Source organism: Camelus bactrianus, chromosome 27, assembly GCF_048773025.1.
Source record: "Camelus bactrianus isolate YW-2024 breed Bactrian camel chromosome 27, ASM4877302v1, whole genome shotgun sequence".
Taxonomy (NCBI): Eukaryota; Metazoa; Chordata; class Mammalia; order Artiodactyla; family Camelidae; genus Camelus; species Camelus bactrianus.
The window spans coordinates 24,162,696-24,178,822 of NC_133565.1; the positions used below are offsets into that span (position 1 = coordinate 24,162,696).

Below are 16,127 nucleotides of genomic sequence, written 5' to 3' on the forward strand. Positions count from 1 at the left end.
ATTGCATATTTATTTTTGCATCTGATTATTTTTTGATAAATCCCTCAGGGAACACTTGTTTTCACTGAGCAAGTTCTGAGTCAGGTCAAATACACTCAGCCTTGTGTGCGGGGTCTTGCAGAGAAGACGAGCAAGTGGCTTAAATAATGATGATTCACTGAGAAGGGGGCTTAGAAAGAGCTCCCACTCCCCTTACTGCGCCCTCTAGTGGCTACCATACTTCTAGCTTTCACTATTATTGTAGGTTCTTGATTGTGAAAGCTACCCTGGAGATGGAAAGAGGATAATAAGAATGGAGAAGTAAAACCACAAAACTTGTTCTTTTCTGGATATTCAGCTATTTTTCTTGAATAAAGACTCCCAGACTGCTTCAAGCCTTTCATTAGTTTTCAGAATTCTGAAAAATTTGACTGATGATTTTTGCCAGTGTTCTCATTGCTTTAATGGAGGAGAGAATTATTGAAGGTCTGGCTCTGCTAATATTACCCCTTCTAGTAATTTCTTAAATATTTTTCAGAATGCTATTTTTTCTCTCCCCAAACCATGCCACACACTGATAGCAGATTAATCCATCTGAAGCTCGGCTGGTACCACATTAGCATTTTAGAAACCTTTGATGGATTACATGGCTTCCATCCTTGATCTGGTCAGACAACATCCTACAACATTAGTTGCAACCCACCTCTCCTTAACCTTGGCTGCTACAATTTTCCTCACATCTTTCTCAATCTCTAACCCAACTGTCTACTCATTGCAGAGTTTCCCACCTTCATGGCTCTCTCATAATTTCTCTCTTGTTGGGAGAATACTGGCTGTTGGACAGTACTTTTTTCAATGGACCAGTGGCTCAGATGTTTTGTGTGTGAAAATATTGGTTGGCTACTTGGCCAGAGTTTGAAGGGTGGGGAGAGAAATGATCATCTGAGCTGCCTGGGAGGTCAGCTGATAAATTTCTGATTTATCCTACCTCTGAGTCTACAGAGATGTGCTCTGCTGATTCACTATCTGTAGATCATGTGTAGTTATATCAGCAAGACACTTTTGACTTTGATTCTGTGAAATTTTAGTGTCTCTCAGAAAAGTCTATAAAACAGAAAAATCCAACATTTTTTTCCTTCCTATGTAGGGAACAATTCAGTCCTTCTGTGCCCTGTGCTTCTTTCCTGTAAGCCTTCCTCGCTACTCAGACAGAGCACTTCACTTCCAGCACTTCATCACCAAACGTGTGACAGCTTTTCCCCACAGCAAGCAATTCTCTGTGACACCAGCTGGGTGTCTTATAGTTTAGCTCAATTCTAACACTATCTACCTGGAGATAGTGTCAGGTCCCACAGGTTAAGGGAGCAATCCCACAGGACTGCCCCTCTCCTATAGATGCCAGTCACCAGCCCAGGTTGTTACCTGTGCTTCCTACTTACCAGCTACAAACAAGACATTCCAGGGACCTCCTCCAACTCAGAATAGCAATTGCAAGTCCAGGTTGTTAGCTGTACATCTAATTAACTACAAATTGGAGGAACCAACAACCCCCTTTTCAGGTTATATTAATTTGTACAGTGGCTAACAGAACTCAGGCAAACCAGCTTACTCACTAGCTTATTGGTTTACTGTAAAAGGATATAGCTCAACAACCAGAAGGAGGAGATGGCTGGGGCAAGGCATGGAAAAGGGTGCCCCTCCAGGCACGCCACTCTCCTAGCACCTCCACGTTGTTTGCCAACCTGGAAGTTCTCCAAGCCTTCTCCTTTTGGATTCTGATGGAGGCTTTATAATGTAGGCATGGTTGATTAACCCACCGGCCCCTCCTTCCTTCCTGGATGTCTGGAGGTAGGGCTGAAAGTTCTAACTCCCAAATCATAGGGGTTGGCTCCACTGGTAACCAGCCCCCATCCTTAGGTGGGGTCCAAGAGTCACCTCATTAACACAGAAAAGGGCACCTTTATTGATCTCATCACTTAGGGAATTCCAAGGGTTTTAGGAGCTCTATGAAATGAGAACAAAGACTAAATATGTATTTCTCATCGTAAACCACAACAGCACAATGTAGTTCCACTGCATTGTTCCATAAAAACTGCACGGCAATAAGAAGCAGACATAGTCAATCTCTGACCACTTTTCACAGTAGGCACTGCGCTTGGCCTTTGGAGTGTCTGAAAGTAGCATGCAATTTGGTATTTGAGGAATTTACAGCCATACCAGATTAACAGACCAAAAAATGTAGCTAAATGCCAGAAAAGAAATTAGCAGTGCGTAATACATTATTATTTTGCTACAGTCAGACGAGAGATGTCAGGACATCTTCTGTGGATGAGCTATTCAAAATCTGAAAAAAAATGGACCTTTGAATTTAATGAAAGCACAAGTTTAAAAAGAAGTGATTGTGATTATTCATTACAAAGGTTCTCAGCCTCGGCGTCATTGGTATCTTGGGCCCAGTGATTCTGTGTTGTGGGGGAGTGGCCTGGGTGTTGTGGGATATTCAGCAGCATCTGTGGCCTCTACCCATAAGATGACATTAAGACTCCCCTACCCAGTGTGAAAGCCAAAAATGTCTCCACATATCTTCAAAGGTCCCCTGGGGGGGCAAAGTCATCCCTAGTTGAAAACCACTCCCTAAGCTTAGTGGCTTAAAACAACAGTTTATCATTATCTGTCATAATTCTACACGTAGAAGAGGCTCAGAAGACTACTCATATCAGTTCCTCAGTAGAAAGCTAAAGAAATTAGGTAGAAATGAAAAATTTAGAAAATATGACAGAGAATTTACTTCAGGATTGGAAAGCCAAGCATTGGAAACTAGGGATGGGTGGGCTGACTGAAGATCACACAAATTGTATGCAAGCAAGTGACTGTGGAGGTGCCATTCGCAAGCACCTCTGGACAGATGTGGCCAGAATAAATGGACTGACAGGCATACCGGTCTTATGGACGGACTCGTTTGGCTTAATTCTGCGGGCAAGGTGGATAGTTACTTTCTTCCCCCAAACACCAAGAGATCTAGGAGAGGACCTCAACGATATGAGTTGTGACTCTTCAAATAGAACAGTTCTTTCAACAAAAAAGCACCCTGATGGGGGGAGGAGGGCACAGCCCAAGTGGTAGAGCGCATGCTTAGCATGCACAGGGTCCTGGGATCGACCCCCAGTGCCCCGCCTCTAAAAAATCGACCCATAAATGAATCTAATTACCTCCTCCCCCCAAAAATAAAATAAAAAAAGCACCCTAACCACCTAGATGTGATGCTTTTTTTTTTTTAAACATTTTCACCTGCTGCTTTTGTTCAGCTGCTTTCCCTTGCAAGTTATTATGATTCTACCTATTTTATAATTATTTGTAATGAAAGTGTTGAAATATTTTTCTTTGGGTTTTAGGAAAATCAAGATAAACTCTGCTGAATCTCCACCATTTAGCCTGACTTCTTATGTCCATTTAAATGTAACACAGCACATATCTTACCCTTATACGGCTGTCTTGTTCTCAGGAGATACCACATATTATTTTTCATTCTATCTTCACAAAGATTCTTTGATGTATACATAGTATTGCCCCCATGAGAATGCATACCTGTGGGTATCATTCATTTTTTTGTAAACCCAACATAGAACTTGGTCCATCAGTTCTCATTGTCTCACATACCTGTGTAATAAGTGACAAAATGAGATGCTGAGTTCAGTTGCTGGACGGTAAACTGAAAAGAATAATGGCCATGAAAAGACATGGAGGAACTTAAATGCATAGTCCTAAGTGAAAGAAGTCAACCTGAAAAGGTTACATCCTGTATGAGTCCAACTGTATGACAGTCTGAAAAAGATGAAACTGTGGAGAGACTATAAGGATAAGTAGTTACCGGGGGCTTGGGTGGAGGGGAGGGATGACTAGGTGGAGCACAGATTTTTAGGGCAGTGAAAATACTCTGTATTGTACTATAATGATGGATACGTGTCATTATACATTTATTCAAACCCATAGAATGCACAACACCAAGAGTGAATTATAATGCAAACTACAGACTGGGCAGATATGATGGCTCAATGTAGGTTTACCAGTTGTAACAAATGTACCACCTCTGGGGGCTATTAATAATGGAGGAGGCTATGCATGTGCAGGGGCAGGGGGTATATGGGAATCTATCTTCCTCTTAATTTTACTCTGAGCCTAAAACTACTCTTTAAAAAAGTCTTTTTTTTAAAAGCTTCATGTTTTGATAGTAGAGAGTCATGGATTTTCATTCCAGCTCTAGCTGAAAAAAAAAGGTGTGATTTTATGCAAGCTATCCCACCTTCTGTGTCTCATTTTTCTTGTTTATTAAAAGGAGGATACGTTTATGTATCAAGGGCACAGGTTGTATTTCAATCATCCTTGCTGCATGGAAGATATCAAAACCTATCACTTGAAGGACTGAATCAGCAAACGAATAATTGGGCTAGATGACCCCTAATGCCCTTGTCAGCTCAAATCCTCTAAGATCCCATGAATTCATGGTTTGCACAACCAGCTAGTATTCTGAATTCTCCACCTGTGTTCTAGATCTCAACGATATACATCGTTTCTCGAGGAATTTCCCAATGCAAGTAGGTACTATCTTCAGCAGCATCAGTTTCTCCTTTTTCTCTGGAGCATCTCACAAGCAAACAAACACACTCTACTATCTTCTACCTTCAAACACAACAAAAAAGTTTAAAATTTTGATTTTAGATTCTTTATACTTACATCCCATGTTCCTTCGGTCTCTTTATAGAAAAGCTACTCGAGTCAGTGTCCCACTGCCTTGCAACTCACTGCAATCAAACCTTTCTTACAGCCACCTCTCTGAAACCACACATCCCCCTGTGATAAAACTCAGAGGTCACATCTCAGTCCTTCCTTTTCTGAACTATTCTGTAACACTGACAAGTAGACTACACCCTTATTTTAAAACACCCACTTCTCTATGGATTCTAAAACAGCACACACTACACTAGTTTCCCCTCTTTCTCACTGATTACTCTGCTCACCACATGAGATGCAAAAATCCTCAACAAAATTTTAGCTAATTGGATTCAACAGCCATAAAAAGGATTATACATCATGAGCAAGTGGGACTTATCCTTGGGATGTGAAGATGTTTCCACATATGGAAATCAATAAATATGATATACCACATTAATAGAATAAAGAATAAAAATCATATGATCCTTTTAACAGATGCAGAAAAAGCGATGGATATAAGTCAACACTTTTTCACGATAAAAGCTCTCAACAAATTGAGTATAGACAGAACATACCTCAAAATAATAAAGACCGTATATGACAAACCCACAGCTAGCATCCTATTCGACAGCAAAAAGCTGAGAGCTTTTCCTCTTAATTCAGGAACAAGAGCGCCCGCTCTCATCACTCCTGTTCCACATAGTACTGGGAGTCCTAGCCAGACCAATTAAGCTAGAAACAAAAATAAAAGGCACTCAAATTGGAAACGAAGAATTAAAATTGGCTGTGTTTACAGATGACATGACTGTGCATTTAGAAAACTCTAAAGACTCCAAAAAAAAAAAAAAACTGGTCAAACTAATAAAAAGTTGCAGGGTACAAAATCAATATGCAAAAGTCAGTTGCACTTCTATACACTAACAATAAAATATCTAACTATTGTTTTTCTGTTCACGAACAATGAAAAAGAGAAATTAAGAAAATGATCTTATTTACAATAGACAAACCCTGTATTGTCTCCCTTATGTGCAGACTCTAAAAATTAAAAGCTGAACGTGTAGAAACAGAGAGTAGAATATGGTTGCCAAGGGCTAGGGGTGGGGGAAAGGGGGAGATGTCGGCCAAAGGGTACAAACCTCCAGTTATGAGATGAATAAGTTCTGGGGATCTAACACACAGCTTAAAACACTGTGTTATACGCCTGCAAGTCGGTAAGATCCAAAGTGTTCTCACTACACACACCCCCCCCCCACAAAAATTACAATTATGTGAGGTCACAGATGTGCTAATTAACCTTACTGTGGTAATCATTTTGTGATATATATGTGTATGAAATAATCATGTTGTGCACCTTAAACTTATACAATGTTATATGTCACTTTATATCTCAATAAAGCTGGGAAGAGAAAGAAAAGAGAGAAGGAAGGAAGGAAGGAAAGGGAAGGAAGGGAAGGAAGGAAGAAGAAGAAAGAAAGAAAGGAAAGAAAGAAAAAGAGAAAGAGAAAAAGAAAGAAAGAAAGAGAGAAAGAAAAGAAAAGAAAAGAAAAGAAAAGAAAAGAAAAGAAAAGAAGGAGAAACAAAGAAACAGAAAGAGAAAGAAAGAAAAAGAAAGAAAGGAAGAAAAGAAAGCCAGCCCTCAACACTGCCAAGCAGATACTAACACATGGAACTGTTGGGAGAGGGGTGTAAGTATAAATGATAATCCCAATTTTACCTTGAAAGGCAAGTCCCAGGAAAGGACTTCTTAAAGTAAATTGCACTTCCTTGAGCTTTGTGGTCCAATTCAGTGGTTAACAAATATAACTTGGGTATTTCAAAGTATCGAGGATGCTATATTTCACTAATACCAGTAAGAATCTCTAGCTCTGTTACTCTAAGATTGTATAAGTAACAATCCCCACTTAATCAGCTGTTAACTAAATAGTTGATCTGATGAACATAATTGAGCCACAAACCACCACTTGCCTGGCAAGTTCCTTGAGGGAAGGTGTGATCTCAACCATTTCTGAGTTCCGGGGGTCAGAGCAGGATTCAATAAAAGTGTGTCCTGGAACAGTGCCACCCCAGGCCTGCCAGACACTGCAGGTTTGAACTTGTTTCTTCCAGCTTATGGCCTCTTTTAATGACAACCAGACTTTTCTGTAGGCACTGCTTCCTTTTTCTAATTACAACTCTATCCAAGGGAGGCTCATCCTTATTCCTTGCAACTTCCCTTGCTCTTAATTTAACACTTAGCATAGAAGGAAATTACACATAAACACAAGATGACGATAATGACAAGGAACCGGTGGCTTTGAATGCAACCACAGAAGCAACTCAAAGTGTCCCCTTTCCTGACGCAGCTGTCAGAGCCCAGTGATGTGCCTCTGTCACTTGGCTGGGGACTGGTGTTCAATACATTTTAAACCAAGTCAGAGTCCTGCCTCTAGTAATTGGATCCCATTGATTTTTAATGAGCCTAATTGTCTCAAGGATGACTGAAGCTACTTTTTTCCCTCCCCTCTGTGTGGGTGAGCTTGGTTACTAACACTGGGAACAGACAAAGCGTTAACCATAAGCAAATGCTAGTTAGCAGCAAATTGAAAGGCAGCCCGAGCTGAGGAGGAGTGGAAAGAGACACCTTTGGCTGAAGCAGCGACTAATCACAGCAAACAATTTATTTGCTTCAAAGCTCATTGCAAAGGGCAATAATTGTTTTAAATAGAAAAGCTGTTGAATTATAATTGGGAGTAATTGAAACTCACCGAAATATTGAATAAAACATTAGATATTTTAACCGGTGTTATCTTTATAATTATCTTCAGGAGTGATAATAGCAGGGCAGCCCTTGAGCTGCTGGGAGCCTCACCCAAAACCCAAGTCTTTGGCAAACATTTCATCTAAGTGTTTATTAGTAAGAGCCACGGGCTAAGTAGAGACCAGGTTCAGCAGCTTGTCTCTGCTTGGCATCTCCTGAATGCATTACTGGGTGGGGACCAGCACCGATTCCGAAAGAGTGGGCTTTGCAAACGTGACAAGGCTGTGCACGGGGCTGGGCTCTGAGCAGTATTTCCACAAGCCATTCTGCTGCTTCTGAGAATGCCATCTCCCTGAGCACTGCCCGGGCAGGGGCTATTAACTGCTATTTTCCAGCTGTCACCCTCACCATGTCTGCTGTCACATCATTGTTGGACAGATTCCGGCTTTGTGGCACATTCCCTCCTTCCTCTCCTCACCCTGCACCCAGAGACAGGCTCTTCTTGTATTCCATCTGCCTATGACATCAACATGACAGTCAGAGGGAGGAGGGTGGGAGGCTTAGGTGGCCGAGACCAGAAAGTTTAGCTGATCTGGCAGATGGGGAAGACAGTCACAGACGACACAAAGGTGCCACTGCAAGAACACACAGGGAAGAGTATCTTATGTCCCCTCATTAGATTGTGCAGCTTGATGGCAGACACTGTGTCTTATTATTCCGTCTCACTGTCCCCAGGACCTACCCCAGGGCTGCTCAGCAGATGCATAATAGATGAACGCAATGTAAGTCTATACTGCACAGTGTCCTGATTGACAGCTAGAGCTCAGGAGTTAGCCAGAGGTGGGTTCAAGTCCTGCCTCCACCTGTGTGCCAGAGGGGGCAGTCAGACAGTCTGAATAAATTTGGACAGGTCCTTAACTGCTGTACACCTCATGTTGCCAAATGGGAGTGACAGTGGTCACCAACTCAGAGATGAGATAATGTGGGGCAATCACAGAATACAGAGCCTGGCACAAGGGGAGCCATCAACAGGATCCCAGGAAGATGCCACCATCCTACATGGCCGTGGTAGGTTCTCAAAGGACATGCCCAGTGGTCAGATCACCTCCTTTAGTGACACACTCAGCACTGCACTGATAGCATTCTTTGCTACCCAGTTTCAAACAGTTCTCTATTCGAGGTGAGCTGGGCTAGTCTAGGGAAACCCTAAAAGCTTCCCTTGTGTTTTCAGCTTGAGGGTCAGACTAGAAGAAGGCTGAGGGACTGGTGTCCAGGCACCCTCCCCCAGAGTCCCAGTGTGGCCGTTGCCCCTCTGAACATCACTTCTCCAAAGGGGAGAGGAGGAAATGAGCAAGGACAGGGGAAAGAGGCTTTCTCCCTTAGAGCCTGTGGCTGTCAGCCCCACCACCACCCCTTCGAGAGCTTCCTTTCCACCTACCAGCCTGCCCTGGGAGCAGGGCCACCCCAGCACACAAGCTGTGTGGGAGAGACATTGCCTCTCTCACTAAAAGCCCTAAACCTCATGATCACAGCCTACTCGTGTGACCCTGAGGGCTCCATTTTGCCCTTGATCCATTTGAGTATTTTCCTCCCAGACAAGTGGAGGAGCTGGAGAATTAGCAAGTGGGTGGGATTGGCATCTGGAAATTGCAAGGGATTTGGCTAAAATCTGATGCTGGGAAAACCCTGGGAGGCTGCCCAAACTGAGTCGTCTGAGAAAGCTGACTTCGAGGCAGGGCTGGATCAGACGTCTGGCTGACCAAAAAAAGCATGAAACCTGACGGAAAAGGGTGAAATATTCAGAACTGCTCACCAAGTTAAGGTCGAAATATTAAGGCTTGATTGGAGATAAAGCACATGCACGAGGGCTGGCTCTGCATCAGTTCAGATGTGGTCCAGATTTGGTCAGATGCCTGCTACTTTCGTAGGTCTGTGACCCACATCCTTGGGCTATATCTGACAGGCTAAGAAATGTGCTCATGTAATCTTGCACGGGCATTTCCTAAAGGAAAGTGCTAGGCACTGTACCCCTAAAAAGACCATGCACGAAAAAGAGTCATTGCTGTCAGAAGAAGAAACATACAAGAAATCGACAAATATGATCATAGAAGGAAAGCAAGACTCCGTTCACGTTCCAGCTTTTCAGGGGCTTACAATGTACAACGGAAAGTAAAGATCTTGTCTCAGAGTCTCCTTTACACACTCACTCTCTTGTTTTCTCTTTCTCCAACAAAGAGATTTATGAAGTCGTTATGATTCCTCGAGTCCTTTCAGAATGAATAGCCCTTGAGTGTAAACCTCCTCATTAGCAAGTGACAGAAAGAAGAGTAAGATTCTCCTTTTAGCCTACTTTCTCTCCCTGCCCAGCTTCATTTGTGGCACCTCTTGAATAAAAATTAGAGGCACAGTCTGCAGTCCAACAACCAGACGGCGTAGGCAGGAACTCCGGACCCTAAGGGAATTTCCATGCTATGAGCAGGCGGAGTAAAGCTGCCTTTCTGGGTAAAGGAGATGAAGAGGATTTGGAAAGTCCCCTGAAGAGTGTCCTAGTGAAGGAGGAAGGCAGTCACAGGGAGGGTGGCACTCAGCACACCGCTGCAAGGTGGGTCAGTGCTAGGCAGTATCACCTTATCTTATTCACAGGAAAAGAAAAGTGTGTAGCTTTTATTTATTTTTAACTAGATTCCACTGAATGGCTGGTGCTAGCTCAGATGTAAGAAGAAAGAGTCTCAGAAGTGCCTTTGGGATCAGCTTTGTCCTGTGGGCTCTGCCTGCTTTCCCAAGATATTAAACGCAGGCTGGAACTGACAGTGGCCACCTAAAGGTTCTGAAAGCCTGGCTCCCTCTAGAGGGATGAAATCAGACTCCCTGGCACGCTCATTTCAAGCTGTTTATGATTAAAAATAAATGAAAATCAAGCACATTTTCTCCCCAAACCCTCCTCCACCTGAAACACAGCTAGCACTTCTGAGAGCACACACGTCATCCAGATGCAGTCTCTGTGAATGGTGATGGCCACCTCAGCGAGCGGCAGAAAACCAGGAAGACGGTAGGAAACCGACCCAGGGAGGGGGCAGAATGTTTCCTGGAGAAGGGTGGGCTGTCTGGAGCTCAGTGAAGGGAGAGGGCTCAAGGTCAGGAAGGAATGTTCAGTGTTTGACTTCGCTTCCTCTGAGAACTGCTTTCAAAGCACATCATGGGTGGAGGGACCCCTCGGGGCATTGGCTCATTTGGCCACTTACCACTCTGTCATCTGGGCAGATCTGGAGTGTCCTGAACACACAATGCCTTTGAGTTCTTGAAGGAGACTCAAGTCAAAGAAGAATTCAGCCAGAAGTTGGGACAGATTCAAGGGTGAGAGTTATTATGGGGAGAAGGATTTGGGCTGAATAGAAGTGACTTCTTTGCCTTACAAAGCGTTAACCGAGGGGGCGTATTGGTTAAACAAACGTAGGGCAACACTGTCTTGGGATCAAGGTATAATGAAAACTTCCTCTTCTCTATCATGTCTATCTCTTTTTTTAAAATTCTTTTCTATTGTAGTTTATTACAAGATACTGGATATAGTTCCCTGTGTTATACAGTAAGGCCTGTTGTTTATCTATTTTATATATAGTAGTTAGTATCCGCAAATCCCAAACTCCCAATTTATCCCTCCCCACTCTCTTCCCCCTTGGTAACCGTAAGTTTGTTTTCTATGTCTGTGAGTCTATCTCTGTTTTGTAAATAAGTTCATTTATGTAATTTTTTAGATGCCACATACAAGAGATGTCATATGATATTTGTCTCTCTCTACTTGACTCACTTCATCTGTTATGATAATCTCTAGGTCCATCCATGTTACTGCAAATGGCATTATTTTATTCTTTTTTTTAGTGGCTGGGTAATATTCCATTGTGTATATACACCACAACTTCTTTATCCAATCATCTGTTGGTGGACATTTAGGTTGCTTCCATGTCTTGGCTATTGTAAATAGTTCTGCTGTGAACATTGGGGTGCAGGTGTCTTCTCGAATTAAGAGTTTTCTGCAGATATGTATGCCCAGGAGTGGGATTGCTGGATCATTTGGTAACTTTATTTTTAGTTTTTTAAGGAAACTCCATACTGTTTTCCATAGTGGCTGTACCAATTTACATTCCCACCCACAGTGCAGGAGGGGTCCCTTTTCTCCATACCCTCTCCAGGATTTATTTTTTTGTAGACTTTTTAATGATGGCCTTTCTGACCGGTTTGAGATGATATCTCATGGTAGTTTTGATTTGCATTTCTCTAATAATGGGCAACATTGAGCATCTTTTCATGTGCCTTTGGCCATCTTTACCAAGTCTACCTCTGAGAATCCTGGTGTGCAAAACATGTTCCCTAGGAAGAATGTGGATTAATTCTCATCAAAAGATGCTGGGAGAGAAGGATCTGTTCTCCCAAAACTGGCTTCTGAGATTGGAAGCAAGAATATATATTGGGGTGGGCCTTGTAGAGAGTGGAAACAGGACTCCAAAAACAAAATTACTATGCTAAGAGGCTAGGCTGGTGATCCAAGTTCAAGGCAAGTTCCTCAAAGTACGTAAGAAGGCCTGTAGCTGGCAGTTTATGATTATTATTGAAAATTATTAGAGACCTGGCCTCCCAGGGACACCCCTGTGCTCTGGAATCAATGTCTCAATATGAGATTCTGTCTGAAAAGGAACTGAAACGAGGCTGCCCTAGACACAGGAGCGGTTCATGCAGGGACTGAGCAGGATGGCAGAAGAGAATCAAGTTCAACGGGACAGCGAGGACCAAGAGCAGGGGCAGTGCGTGCCGGGGCTGGGGAACCCCCATTCAGGGCTGGAACTCAGAGAGACCCTCCTACCCTGGGAAGTATAAGCCTGAGCTCTGGGTGAGGGAGAGACCCAAGGCCTCCCACGCCCATGACACATGGTCCTGGAGCCAAGATTTAAAAAAAAAAAAAATTAATGATTTAAACTTTTCAAAATGTTAGAGCAACTGTGCCAAATTATAAGTGTTACCATGTATTGGTCTCTTAGGCCCGGCTACACAGTTTGCAGGGCCCGGTGCAAAAGGAAAACACGAGGCCTCTGTTCAAAAATGATTAAGAAATTCAAGATGGGGACAGCAAAGCATTAAAGAAAACAAAGGGCCCTTCTGAGCACAGCCAGCCCTGGCTGTTCCCACATGCCAGCTACCATTCTAAATGCTTTACATGTGTTAACTAACTCTCCAAAACAGCCCTGTGAGGTGGGATCTGCCATTCTCTTCAGGTGATAGTTAAAGAAATCATGAGACAGATTTGGGAACTCAGGGGCCCAAGGGATGTCAGGAACCCCCTAGCTTCCCTCTGGAGTGGCACATCGGCTCTCAACCCCTGTGGCATCCTCCCCTTCAGTGCATGAGGACCACTTACCCCAAGGCAGCATATACGCAAACAGAGAGAATGAGCTGCCTGTCCCTGGGGGCATCCAAAGTGAAGCTGAGAGACCAGCTCAGGCTGCTAACGGAGATGATGCCTTTTCTGGGAAATAAGCAAGGAGAGGAGAAATGGAGTCTTTATTGAATGAACTACAGCAGGAGTTCAGAACTTTACTTGTGTAAGAATCATATGGTGGGTGTGGAAATGGAAGACTCCTGGTACGTGGAGGCCAGGGAATCTGAATTTGTAATACAGACAGATTCTGATATTGTCAGCCAATAATTTCCAATTCCCCAACTCTAAGTTTTTTGTTTAGTTTAAATCTGTGAAATGATTGCATGCTGAGAACATCACTGCTCTTTCTCAACTTCTCTCTCTCTCTGCCTCATTTTTCTTTATCCCTTCCTTCCTCTTTTATCCACATAATACAGGCCATTCCCACCGCCAAGCAGGTCTGCCCCCTTCTACTCATCTGTCACCTTCACGCTGCCTTTTCTGGGTTTGTCTTCATTCTTTTGCCAAACCTTATGCCTCACCTTCCTCAATTGTCTTTCTCAGGTGTCCAGGAATTTGGAAATTCTCCCTTGACCTTGAATGAGTTACCTTCCTTGTCAGTTTCTGCATCTCAATCCATAAAATAATGGACCAGATCATCTCTGTGATCCCTTCCAGCCCTAACGTGATACATCTTTCAAATTAGTGGCTGTAAGTAGTGTCATTCCAGTAATCTCCACTGGGTCCCTCAATCCACAGCACCCATGCTTAGAATAAGATCTTATTTCCAGAGCTGGAAGAGCATAAAGACTGGAACCTCGCTGCAACAAGACTCCAGTGTGAAATTCCATTTACACAGATCCATTGTCCAAGAGACATCCATGTACAAACTCTATAACAAGATCACAGGGCTTTTTCAATGGAATTACTCCTCCAAAGGAGGCTTATACAGCAAGCCTCTGGTGTATGTCTATGTTTCTGTCACTTACAAGTTGTTATTGTATGTTTGAAGGCTCCCATCAGGCTGGAACTATTTTCGAAACCAAGCAAGTACGTCTTCCTTCCTCAGTAAAATCCAAGGATGGTGAGAATTCTGCCTCATTTGCAAACTGGTTGTTAGACTGTCATATTTTTCTTCACTCCTACTAGTTTCTTTCCTCTTGCTATTTTTTTTTCTTTTCATAACCTCATTTTTGGGTAACACAATCTAAAGCAAATAATGTCTTCGGTAATGATAAGTAGTTTTTAAATGTTACTGTTCATAAGAATCGCTCAGGGAGTGATACTCGAAGTACAAACCCTGGGTCAGCCACAGCAGCGGCATCTGAGAACTTTTATTAAAAATGCAGATTCGAAAGCTTCAGCCCAGAGCACTGAATTCGAACAGTGTGCTGGGACCCAGAAGCCTGTGTTTTCCCTGGTCCTCCAGGAGGTTCTGACGCAAGTAAAGCGAGAGGAAGACTGGTCCAGAGAAACCGGCTGAAAATGCAGATTGGCAGGCCCCAGCTAGAGATTCGAAGTCAGGTGTTTTGCGGGGAGCAGGGGCTGATAGTTTGCATCTTAACCTCACCTCTCGGTGGAGACGTATTGTTCTACATTGACTTAGCGCTCTGCGTGTTACAAAGTGCTTTCACAGGCTTCAAGTTCAGATTCTCCTCTTCAAAGAAGGGAGGGTAGTCTGAGTGGTGATTTTGTTAATGGTCTCCCGGTTCACTATTCATTCAGGAACTACCTTGCTGGCATGAGCTATTTACACGTGCTCTGTCGCACCTACTAAGTTGTGAACACTTGGAGGAGAAAGACAGCATTCTCACCAGTTTTGCACTGGACTCGTGTTTTTTTCACCAAAAAGGATCAATAACTAGTTAAATTTTATCCAGATTACCCATATGGACATTATTGGTCTGGACTCTGGGGGACAAGATGATCGGGTGAGCCCTCCATCCTAAGCGTTCCTGCAACTACTCTGGCTGTGCGACCTTCAGAGCAGCCATGAAGACAGTGTCTATAAACACAAAATGAAAAGAAAGGAGAGAATTTGTCTGGCTGATAATTAAGCTCAGAAATACACATGCATCAATTATTCAGCTCCTCCAAGTCCTCATTAATACAGGCTTCTCAAGTGCGGACGGCAAAATAATTCAAATGAGGACTGGCCTCAAGTTTATCTTTGCATGTTCAATGAAAGGAAAATAAAGTCTGTGTGGGGGGAGAGTGCTGGGAAATTGGTTAAGCAACCTAAAAATGAAAGCGAGACAACTGGCGATGCGTAACCGAGTGTTTACAGTTTCAGCAAAGCCCAGAAGAGAGGCACCGTCTACAGATGACCTTACTAGGATGCTCGGCTTGTAATGACACCTCACATACATCCAAAGTCAAAGGATCTGGAAGAGGATGGAGACCTAGCAACCTATAATTTATTTTCATTTTTCATTGGTGTAAACTGCAACAATTAAAAATAGACTCTAATTTGGTTTGTCTGCTCTTTTTTTTTAACTGCTTTGTATGCTTTTTCAGGAGAGCTCAATAAATGCAGTTCTATTGTGTTTTTTAGAACACATTCTTGCAGACCTGAATTCCCTAGGTTTAAATTCATCCCGCTTCTTTATTGTGTGGGTTGACCCCTTAAGCCTAGGTCCTTCTAGGAAAATTTTGTAAAAGGAATAGTCTGATTCCCTCCCAACCCTAGTTGGGTAGGAGACTGAAACTGTGTTTGCAGACATTTACATCGTTTGACAATACTACATTTTGGTGGGGACATAGGAAAAGGTAGCGCTCACATCCTTATATATCGTTACGAGCACTGAGTAGAAAAAATTTGTCACTGTCTGCTCAAACCTAATTCAAAATGCACGTAGTCTAAGACTCAGCAAGTCCTCCTCTGGGTATTTATCCAGAAGCAGCCCTGGCATGCATGCCCATGGAGAAAACTGAAACAGTGGCAGTCCCCAGATTATCACATTCGATGCTGAAGGCATGGCCACAACACAGGGGACCTGAAGAGAGAAACAGCGTTCTCAGATGAAGGGATGCTCTATGACAGCGAAGAGAAATGGGCTTGACCTACAAGGGGCAAGAAAGGATACATCTTAAAAATATAATGTTTAGGGCAGAAAGCAATAATTAAGATCACCAAATGACACAGCATACCATTAGTATAAACTAGAGACAACTTAGAAAACAATTCAGAAAACAGTGCATGGAGTTGCTTATGGATACATATACATAGGAGATACGCATGAACAAATACGGTGGAGACAAATACGCTGCGCATCAGCGGCTTTGGGATAACGG

The 16,127-nt window shown here is 43.1% G+C and overlaps 1 long non-coding RNA gene across 1 annotated transcript; it reads left to right on the forward strand.

Annotated features, from left to right (window-relative positions):
• The first annotated feature begins 9,996 nt into the window (after window positions 1-9,996).
• On the forward strand, window positions 9,997-15,302 carry LOC141575255 (uncharacterized). Its single transcript, XR_012502706.1, has 2 exons — window positions 9,997-10,475; window positions 13,398-15,302. It is a non-coding gene; the product is annotated as an uncharacterized LOC141575255 (long non-coding RNA).
• Window positions 15,303-16,127: the final 825 nt, after the last annotated feature.